This window comes from Myotis nattereri, assembly GCF_964212035.1.
Source record: "Myotis nattereri genome assembly, chromosome: 10".
Taxonomy (NCBI): Eukaryota; Metazoa; Chordata; class Mammalia; order Chiroptera; family Vespertilionidae; genus Myotis; species Myotis nattereri.
This window is the reverse complement of record NC_138085.1, coordinates 81,548,449-81,556,860: the sequence shown is the minus strand read 5'-3', so window position 1 is coordinate 81,556,860 and position 8,412 is coordinate 81,548,449.

Here is an 8,412-nt window from a genome sequence, read left to right as displayed (position 1 = left end):
CAGGGAAGTCGCCACAACTTGACTTTGACCGTGGCTGGAGCGATAGTTACATCTGGAGGGAGGCGTCCAGGCCGGGAATGGAGCACAGCCGGCCGCCTTGAACTCAGTGCAGCGCACACGGCTGTGCACAAGCTGTTGGCCAGGCCAGGACCACAGGCGAGAGAACATTCGCCCCAGTTCCGTTTGCCGTCCCAGATCTGGAAACCAGCTGGTCTCCGAGGAGCGGCACCTCATACGTGCATGTCTGCAATCTGCTTCTCTTCGGGTCAAAGATTGAGTGAGCGTCTCCTGAAGTAGCGCGCTCACGATAACTTCTAAAATCATCAGATAGAAGCTAAGGGATTGTTCTGCACTATTTTTACCAGTGTCGGGGAGTACCAGATGGCATGTAGGAACAGCGGAGTCCGCAGCTACCCTCTTATTCTCCTAAAACATTGACTTACGAGTATCCATGGATATTCTGGTGCAGGAGCCTCGGCTGTCGGACCACAATGAAAACGTGTACTGGCCCAGGGTTAGAAAAGCCCGTGGACAGAATAGCGGACCCAGAAACAGACCTAGAAATCATCCATGTAGCCCAGGAGAGAGGTGTTCCCAATCAGTAGGGCAAAGACAGACAAATCCACAAGCGGTATTGTTACCAGGGGTTCTCCGTGTCGGAGACAGGAAGGTGGCGCTGGCCTCCCGTCCCACACACGAATTCTGGGTGCATTGAAGGTCTAAATGTCTTTAAAGCCGGAAGGAAATTTAATGAGCTTTAAAAAAGAAAAAAAGCCCGACCAGCATGGCTCAGTGGTTGAGCATCGACCTATGAACCAGGAGGTCACGGTTCGATTCCCGATCAGGGCACAAGCCCAGGTTTCGGGCTCCATCCCCAGTGTGGGGCGTGCAGGAGGCAGCCGATCCATGACTCTTTCTCATCATTGATGCTTCTATCCCTTTCTCCCTCTCCCTTCCTCTCTGAGATCAATAATAAAAATTTTAAAAAGAAGTAAATAAAGAAAAAAAGCCAGGGTGCCCAGTAGAGGTCCACAATGAGTCTCTGTGAAGCCTGTATCTCCCCTACTCCCCGCCCCCCACCTCCACACTTCACAGCGACAAGTTAAATCATTTCAGTTCTTACACCCCTGCCCCTCCTCACCCCACTGCCCTGCCCCCCAAGCCAAATACTGAGCAGGAAGAGAGCAAGTGGCCATTACTAAGACCTTCAGCAAGAAAGCCGCCTCCAGCCCGCCTTTCCCCGCGGCACCAGCTTCAGGCCCTCCTCTGCAGCATCTCAGCGTTTTCTGGATGAAAGGAACTAGGAGGAAAGACGTGCTTGTTTGTACGGAAATGGAAGACACCTCCATGCGCCTGTGAGATTGAGGCTTAGGGTGGATGCAGAGAAATGACGGGGAGCAGCGACCACTGTCAGGACGCAGGCCGGGTCCGGGGGCAGCAGACGGAGGGAGCCGAGCCGGAGACACAGGGCGAGGGGGGAGGATGAGAGAGAGAAAACAGTCGTCACCCAAAACCATGCCCCACAGAACACAGGCACAGAACAGAACGAGGAGGATGAGCTTCAACAGAAAAGTCCGAGACCCATCAGCTGGTTGGACGAGCGGCCTGAGGCGGGCTCCCAGCCTGCAGATGTGCTGCCCGAGCCTCGGGCTGGCACAGCTCTGAGGCCGCCTTAGTCGTTTCTGTTGTTGCCAATCCCCACCGAGGACGTTTTTCCACTGATTTTTAGAGAGAGTGGAAGGGAGGTAGAGGGGGTGGGAGAGAAGGTGATGGGGGGGGGGGAAGAGAGGGAGAGAGAGAGAGAGGGGGGGGGAGGGGAGAGAGAGAGAAAGAGGGAGAGCGGGAGAGAGTGAGAGAGAGAGAGAGAGAGAGAGAGAGAGAGGGGGAGAGAGGGGGGAGAGAGAGAGAGAAACATTGATGAGAGAGACACATGTCAATTGGTTGCCTCCTGCACACACACGTGCCCCCACTGAGCCGGGCATCGAACCTGCAACCCACGTACATGCCTTTGACCAGGAATCAAACCTGTGGCCGCCCTTTGGTAGGTGGGCAGACACTCTAACCACTGAGCCACCGAGGGAGAGCACAGCAGCCTTGCCCGAGGTCACACAGTGAGTGAGTGACGGAGCTGGGACAGGGCCCAGGCCTGATTTCACACAGGATTTGGGGGGCGGGAGGGGGGGGCGTTTCCGTGGCTTCACAGACACTTTGTTCAAAACTGAAAGCAGGGACAAGCCAAGTCCGGAATGGAAGGGGCCCTCAGAGGTCCTGGAAGGACTCCCCCGAGGTGCAGCCAAAGACGGGCTCAGGCGTCCAGCCTTAGAAACAAACATTCTGTAGTTGCCGCCATCCTTCCTACTTTTAAAAGCAGCGTTTTACGCGGAAGACCCGCCATTAACGCGCGTCCAGCAGGATCCATGATGGCTCTCGCATTAACGGGCGTCCAGCAGGATCCATGATGGCTCTCGCTCCACCGCGAACACAGCCTCCTCGCCGGGACCAGGCAGGCCTCCGGGCACCGCGCCAGAGCCACAGAGCCGGACCTCAAAGCGGCGCCTACACGGCAGAGGGCCTCGCGTTTATTTTTAACAGACGTTCAAACGGCGTTCTCAGGACTGAGTGGCTCCTCTCACAGCCGCTGCCCCAGGCCGGCCAGGCGGGCAGGCCCTGCAGGAAAGCGCGCCCCACGGGGGTCACCGATTGGGCGGGCCCTGGGCCCACACGCAAGGCGCCCCGGGCTTTCAGACCCAACAGCCAGGGCGGGAGTTGAGAGCAATTTCCAAAATCAGAGGAAAGCTCCACCAGTGGCCTGCATGTCAGCCGAGCCCCAAGGTCAAAGCCATCGCGCTCTGTTGAGATGCGACCGAGACTGGCCCGCTGGGCCCTGCTGAGGTTCCTGCGGGGACCCGGGTGGGCAGCTGGGGACACGGGGCGGGGACTGGGTTTGAGGTCAGATGGAGGGCCTCCTTGCCAGTGCCGCTCTGGGGGGGTTACCCGCTGGGCTGAGACGTGCGTCTTTCCTGGTGAAACAGCGCAGGCAGCCCTCCTCCGGGCGGGAGAGAGGGAGGCCCGGGAGCTCGCAGCCTGGAGCAGAGCAGCTGGTCAGGGTTCTCCAGGTGCCGGGGAGGGTGGCGGAGGCTGCTCCCGGTGCACGGGAGTCCAGGGATGCCATACCGCCGCCTGCCTGGAGGAGGCATCACCGCGAGGGGTGAGCAGCAGCTGGCAGCCAGGCCGGAAGAACAGAGCAAGGAGAGCCTTGAATGCCGCGGGCAGAGTTCCTGGCTTACCCTGGGGGTGTCTGTTCCCAGCACGGGGGTCACTGCTCTCGCTTGCCCGCTGGAGAGCTCTCTCCGGCTTTGCCCGGAAGGTGGGCCACAGAGAAACAAACGAGTTAAGGGGCTGCTACAACAGGCTGCACGACAGGCGGTGGCGGCCTGGGGTTCTGCCCAGGGAGCCCCCAGGAAATTCGGGGTGCTGCAGACGCACACGCAGGCGTGAATGTCCCCGGACAGGGGCCTGGACAGGGACCAAGAGAGAAGTGACTCACACAGCTCATCGGCAGCAGAGCTGGCTCGCCGACCGCCCCCCCCCCCGCCCCCCCCTCCCGTCCCCCGCCCTGCGTCCAGGGCTCTCCCCACGGCCCCTCCCCTGCCCCGGGCCACCCCCTGCTGGAAAGTGCTAGAAGGTGGAATTGGAAGCTGCATAATCGGTTGAAGGGCTTTTTACTGTAACAGCAGCTGAGAGGCGAGCCAGGCCCCCCTCTGAGCGCCTGAAATCTGCTGTGGGGGCGGCCCCTTCACAGCACCCCACGCGCAGCCTGCTTTCCTTCAGCCTCGCTCTTCAAAAAAGCGGGGGAGGTGACTCCAAACCTCCAGCAACTCGGAGGCTGATGGGAAAACCTCCAGTGATGGAGCGGGGCCACCCAGGAATGGGAGTGAAGACCAGGCCCCGGCCCCAGGGCTGGCTCCGGCCTCAGGCCCGGTCACGGCCTCGCACCCGGCGGTCCTGCCGCCCACGCTACACGGCGGTCACCGTTGCCCGGACGATGGGTGCACGGCCGGGCTGGGCCCACGTTTGCACCTGACCCTGGACCTGCAGCTGTCAACTCATCGGTCACAGGCAGCCGTGAGGGTCCTGGAGAGGCCATGCCGGCTCTCCCCGATCCAGGGGCTCTTGATTCTTTCTGGGCCGAGTGCAGTCCTTCCTCTGCGGCCTCGCCGGCTTCGTGTCGCCGCCAGGGCATCACTGGGTGGACGGCTGTGGGCTCTGCCCGGTAGGACTCGGGCCTCGTCTGTCCCCACGCCCAGCGTCAGGTCCGGGTGAAGATGCCAGGTCCTCCTCCCTCCCCGGCCTCCCCCAGCGCCTCTGCCTGGCACGCGGCCTCCCGGGGCCACTCCTCGGGGCCACAGGCCTAGGAGCTGGGCCTGCTTGTGAGGCCCACAGGCTGTGCCCAGGGGACCCGCTGCCGCCCAAGGGAGAGAAGCAGACCCCCAGCATGGACCAGAGCGAACCTCTGCAAGCGGCCGGGATGCCCCGACCTGCTCTGGCCGGGGAAGAAGGTCCCTGGCAGACCACGAGGAGGGACAAAGCGCGCTCCGCGCCAGCAGGCGTGACCCCGGGCCCGAGGGCGCTCGGGCGGGTGAGGCAGGCACACAGGGCCCGCCACGCTGTCCCCCGGTGCGCCGTGTTCTCCGCCCTCCACTCACCCCTCCCACATTCCAAGGGCCACGTGCTGAAGGAGAACAGCTGCTTTTCGTTTTTCAAACATTCACAGAGTGTTTGGATATGTCCGAGAGAGAACGAGAAATATAGTCACACATGGTTAAGGAAACGAAACAATCCAGAACAATGTTTTAAACCCCAGCTGGTTTGGCTCAGTGGATAGAGCGTCCGCCTGCAGACTGAAGGGTCCCCATCAGACCTGCCGGTCCCTGTTTGGGAAAAACAGTGTCCTGATTGCTCAGAGGGAGAGAGAGGCGCGAAGCCAGTGTCTCTAAGCCACGTGCCCGGGTTACACGGCCACAGGCGCTTAAATACATTCATTTTTTAAAAACACGCAGCACCTAAAGTAGACACGTTATCTGCATCTTGCAGATGAGGAAACACCCAGGGAGGTTAAGGAATTTCCCCAAAGTCACTCGGCCGGGAAATGGCAGAGAAATGCTGTGAGCCGGCTCTGCTTCCTCCGAAACGTCCTCTCCTTCCCCAACGGGGCTGCCTGGGGCTGCAAAGGGACGCCCGCGGGCTCAGGGCACAGCTTCCCGTGGAGAGGCCCACTTGCGGGCTCCCCTGCGAGGCGGGCAGGTGCTGTGGGCGATGCCTGGTGAGGCCCGTAGGATGCAGCTAAATCAGCATAAAGGCAATTACCAAGCTGTCCCGTCCCAGCAGAGGCCCCGGCAGTCCGCAACTACTGAGGCATCTTTTTTTCTTTTTTTTAAATATATTTTATTGATTTTTTACAGAGAGGAAGGGAGAGAGATAGAGAGTTAGAAACATCGATGAGAGAGAAACATCGATCAGCTGCCTCCTGCACATCTCCCACTGGGGATATGCCCGCAACCCAGGTACATGCCCTTGACCGGAATCGAACCTGGGACCTTTCAGTCCGCAGGCCCACGCATCTATCCACTGAGCCAAACCGGTTTCAGCCCAAGGCATCTTTTAAATACTGAATCCCACGTCTACCTCTCCAGCCGGGTGTGACGCGTCCGCCCGGGAGATGTTCTCTGGGGAGAGCACGGATGGCGCCAAAGGTGGTTCCCACGCCCTGAGCTAACAGCGAGCGCAGCTGGGTACGGGGATTTGTAGTCTCCGCTCGCCAAGGATTCCCATTGAGCCGGTGAGCCCGGGCTTGACAGTGCTCGGGAGAGCTTCTGCTGGAATAACCGTGAACTCAGTAAGTCTGCGGTCAAAGCCCATCGCGCCGCATGTCTCCGGTCGCTGACAGCATTTGCTGGCTGTAGGTTTAATGCCGGGCATCTCAGGGTCTTCCCTTTGACACCGAAGCGTCTGAAGGAGGGCTCCATGGGCAGGCAGCCACAGCCTGGTGCTCCCGGGAGCCACAGCTCTCGGAGGATTTCCCAGCCTCCCTCTCTCTGAGGGCGTTCCCAGCATCTTTCTCTCTGGCAGTATTCCCATGATCCCTCTCTCTGACGTGTTCCCAGCATCCCTTTATAAGTCCATTCCTGTGTTTTTTGCAAATGGCAAGATTTCATCCCTTTTTGTTGCTGAATAATATTCCACTGTATATCTGTATATATGGACCCTTCTTCTCTATCCGCTCACCTGTGGGTGGACGGCTAGGCTGCCTCCATATCTTGGCTGTTACCAGTGATGCTGCCATGACCACAGGGGAGCAAATATCTGTTCCAGTTACTATTTTTGTTTCCTTCGGATAAATACCCAGAAGTGGAACTGCTGGACCCCATCACAGTTCTATTTGTAATTTTTTGAGGAATCTCCCTTCTGTTTTCCACCGTGGCTGCACCAAGTTACAATCCCATCAACAGGGCACGAGGGTCCCCCTTTTGCCACCCCCGCACCAGCACTTGCTGTTTGTTGAGTTGCTGATGGTAGCGCTCTGACAGGTGTGAGGGGTTTTAGTTTGCATTTCCCTGGTGATTAGTGATGTGGAGCACCTTTTCAGATGTCTGCTGGCAGCTGTGTGTCCTCAGGTCCTCTGCCGTCTTTGGATGGTTTGGTGTGTTTATTTGGTGTCCAGGCTCCCGCTAGGGCTCCCAGGTCCCTAGCACCGCCCGGCCAGCCTCATAAGGCACCGTCTTCTCCTAGTGCCTCCTTCGAAAAGGCAATCCATTTCTCAGTCCAGAGTCTGTTCCAGCCCAGCCCAGCCTCAATTGATGGTATTCGAAAGTGGGGCCTTTGGGGGCGGGGGGCTCCACCCTCACGAATGGGGCTTTTAAGGGGACCCCAGAGAGCTCTGTGGCCCTCTTTTCCCATCATGTGAGGACACAGGGAGAAGACCATCACCTATGAACCAGGACATCTTGCCTCATCCCCAGAACCGAGAGCTGGTCGGGAGCCTGTGGGTTCTCCTCGCTGGGAGCAGTCCCCCCACACACCTGTAGCTCGTCAGGGGCTGGCGCAGCAGCCAACAGGTCCATGAGCCCCGCTGCTCCCGCGGGCTCGCCGCCTGTGAGCGCAGCCGTCCTCCCCAGGCAGCACGTGGGAAACCCCTGTGCCGGGGGCGGGGGCATCCCACAGCGGAGCCCCCTTCTCGAGCAGTTCCCTCCTCAACCTGACGACCCTTGCGTCGAGCACCTGCAGGGCCAGTCGCGTCTCCGGTGGCAGACACAGGAGAGGATGCGCGACTATGAGTGCGTTTCCCGCTGTGAAAGCCTCAGATACTGCGCTGTGAATATTCTCATGGCTTTCTGCTGCTCATAATTATTGTTACATTTTCACTTTTTACTGTACATTTCCTTCCTTTTAGTTAAATTTTCGTTTACGTTGCTTGTCCCTTTTGTTTTTAACGTGCTTATTTATAGATTAAACAGTACGAGAGCCATGTCCTGTGTATAAGAAAGGTTAAAACGGACTCGGTTGGGGGTATGGAACAGATGAATTCAATTTACATGATTTCTAAGCGGGGGGGGGGGGGGGGGGGCGGAGAATGATTCAGTTTTCGAACAGCCTTCCAGAATGAATTAAGTTTGAGAAACAAGGTTCACTGTATCGGCACGAACAACCCCGTAGGAATAAGATGTGATCCCTGGGCACCACTCTGTGCCTGCCCCCCGTCATTCACGCGGGGGCATCCTTGACAAATGACACGGCCCACATCCCTTCTCAGGGGCCTGAGTTTCCCGGGGAGCGTTGCCCCAAACCCCCAGACAGGCAGACCCGCGTCCCAGGGAGGACGCTCATGAGGACGCCATCCAGGGCCAGGTGTCCTGGGCCCCGACCGCCAGTCGCAGAGAAACACACCTGCAGAGATCTCCCCCCTGGAGGGCGCGGGCGATGCTGCTGCACCCCCGAGAGCACAGTCGGGCAAAGGGGTCCAGCGTCACTGAGTGTGAGAGCTAGGGGGACCCCAAAAAGGGTCGGTCCACCCTCCCTTCCTCAGATGAAAAGACCGAGACCCGCAAGAAGGCGCTCGCATGAGCTCACCCAGGACGTCGCGGGAAGAAACAGCATTGGCCCAGGGCGCCCTCCGCATCACCCACTGGCTCCTGGCAGTGTTCGCGGGAATACAGTGGGGCCTTGACTTACGAGTGCCCAGACTAATGAGTTTTTTGAGATACCAGCTGTCTCTCGCTGATTTTTTCATTGAGTTGATAGAGTAATTTGAGTTAACGAGCTCCTTAACGAGCTCGGTCTCGGAAGGAATTAAACTCGTAAGTCAAGGCCCCACTGTATAGACAACACGTGGGGTTGGATCACCCACTGGCTCCT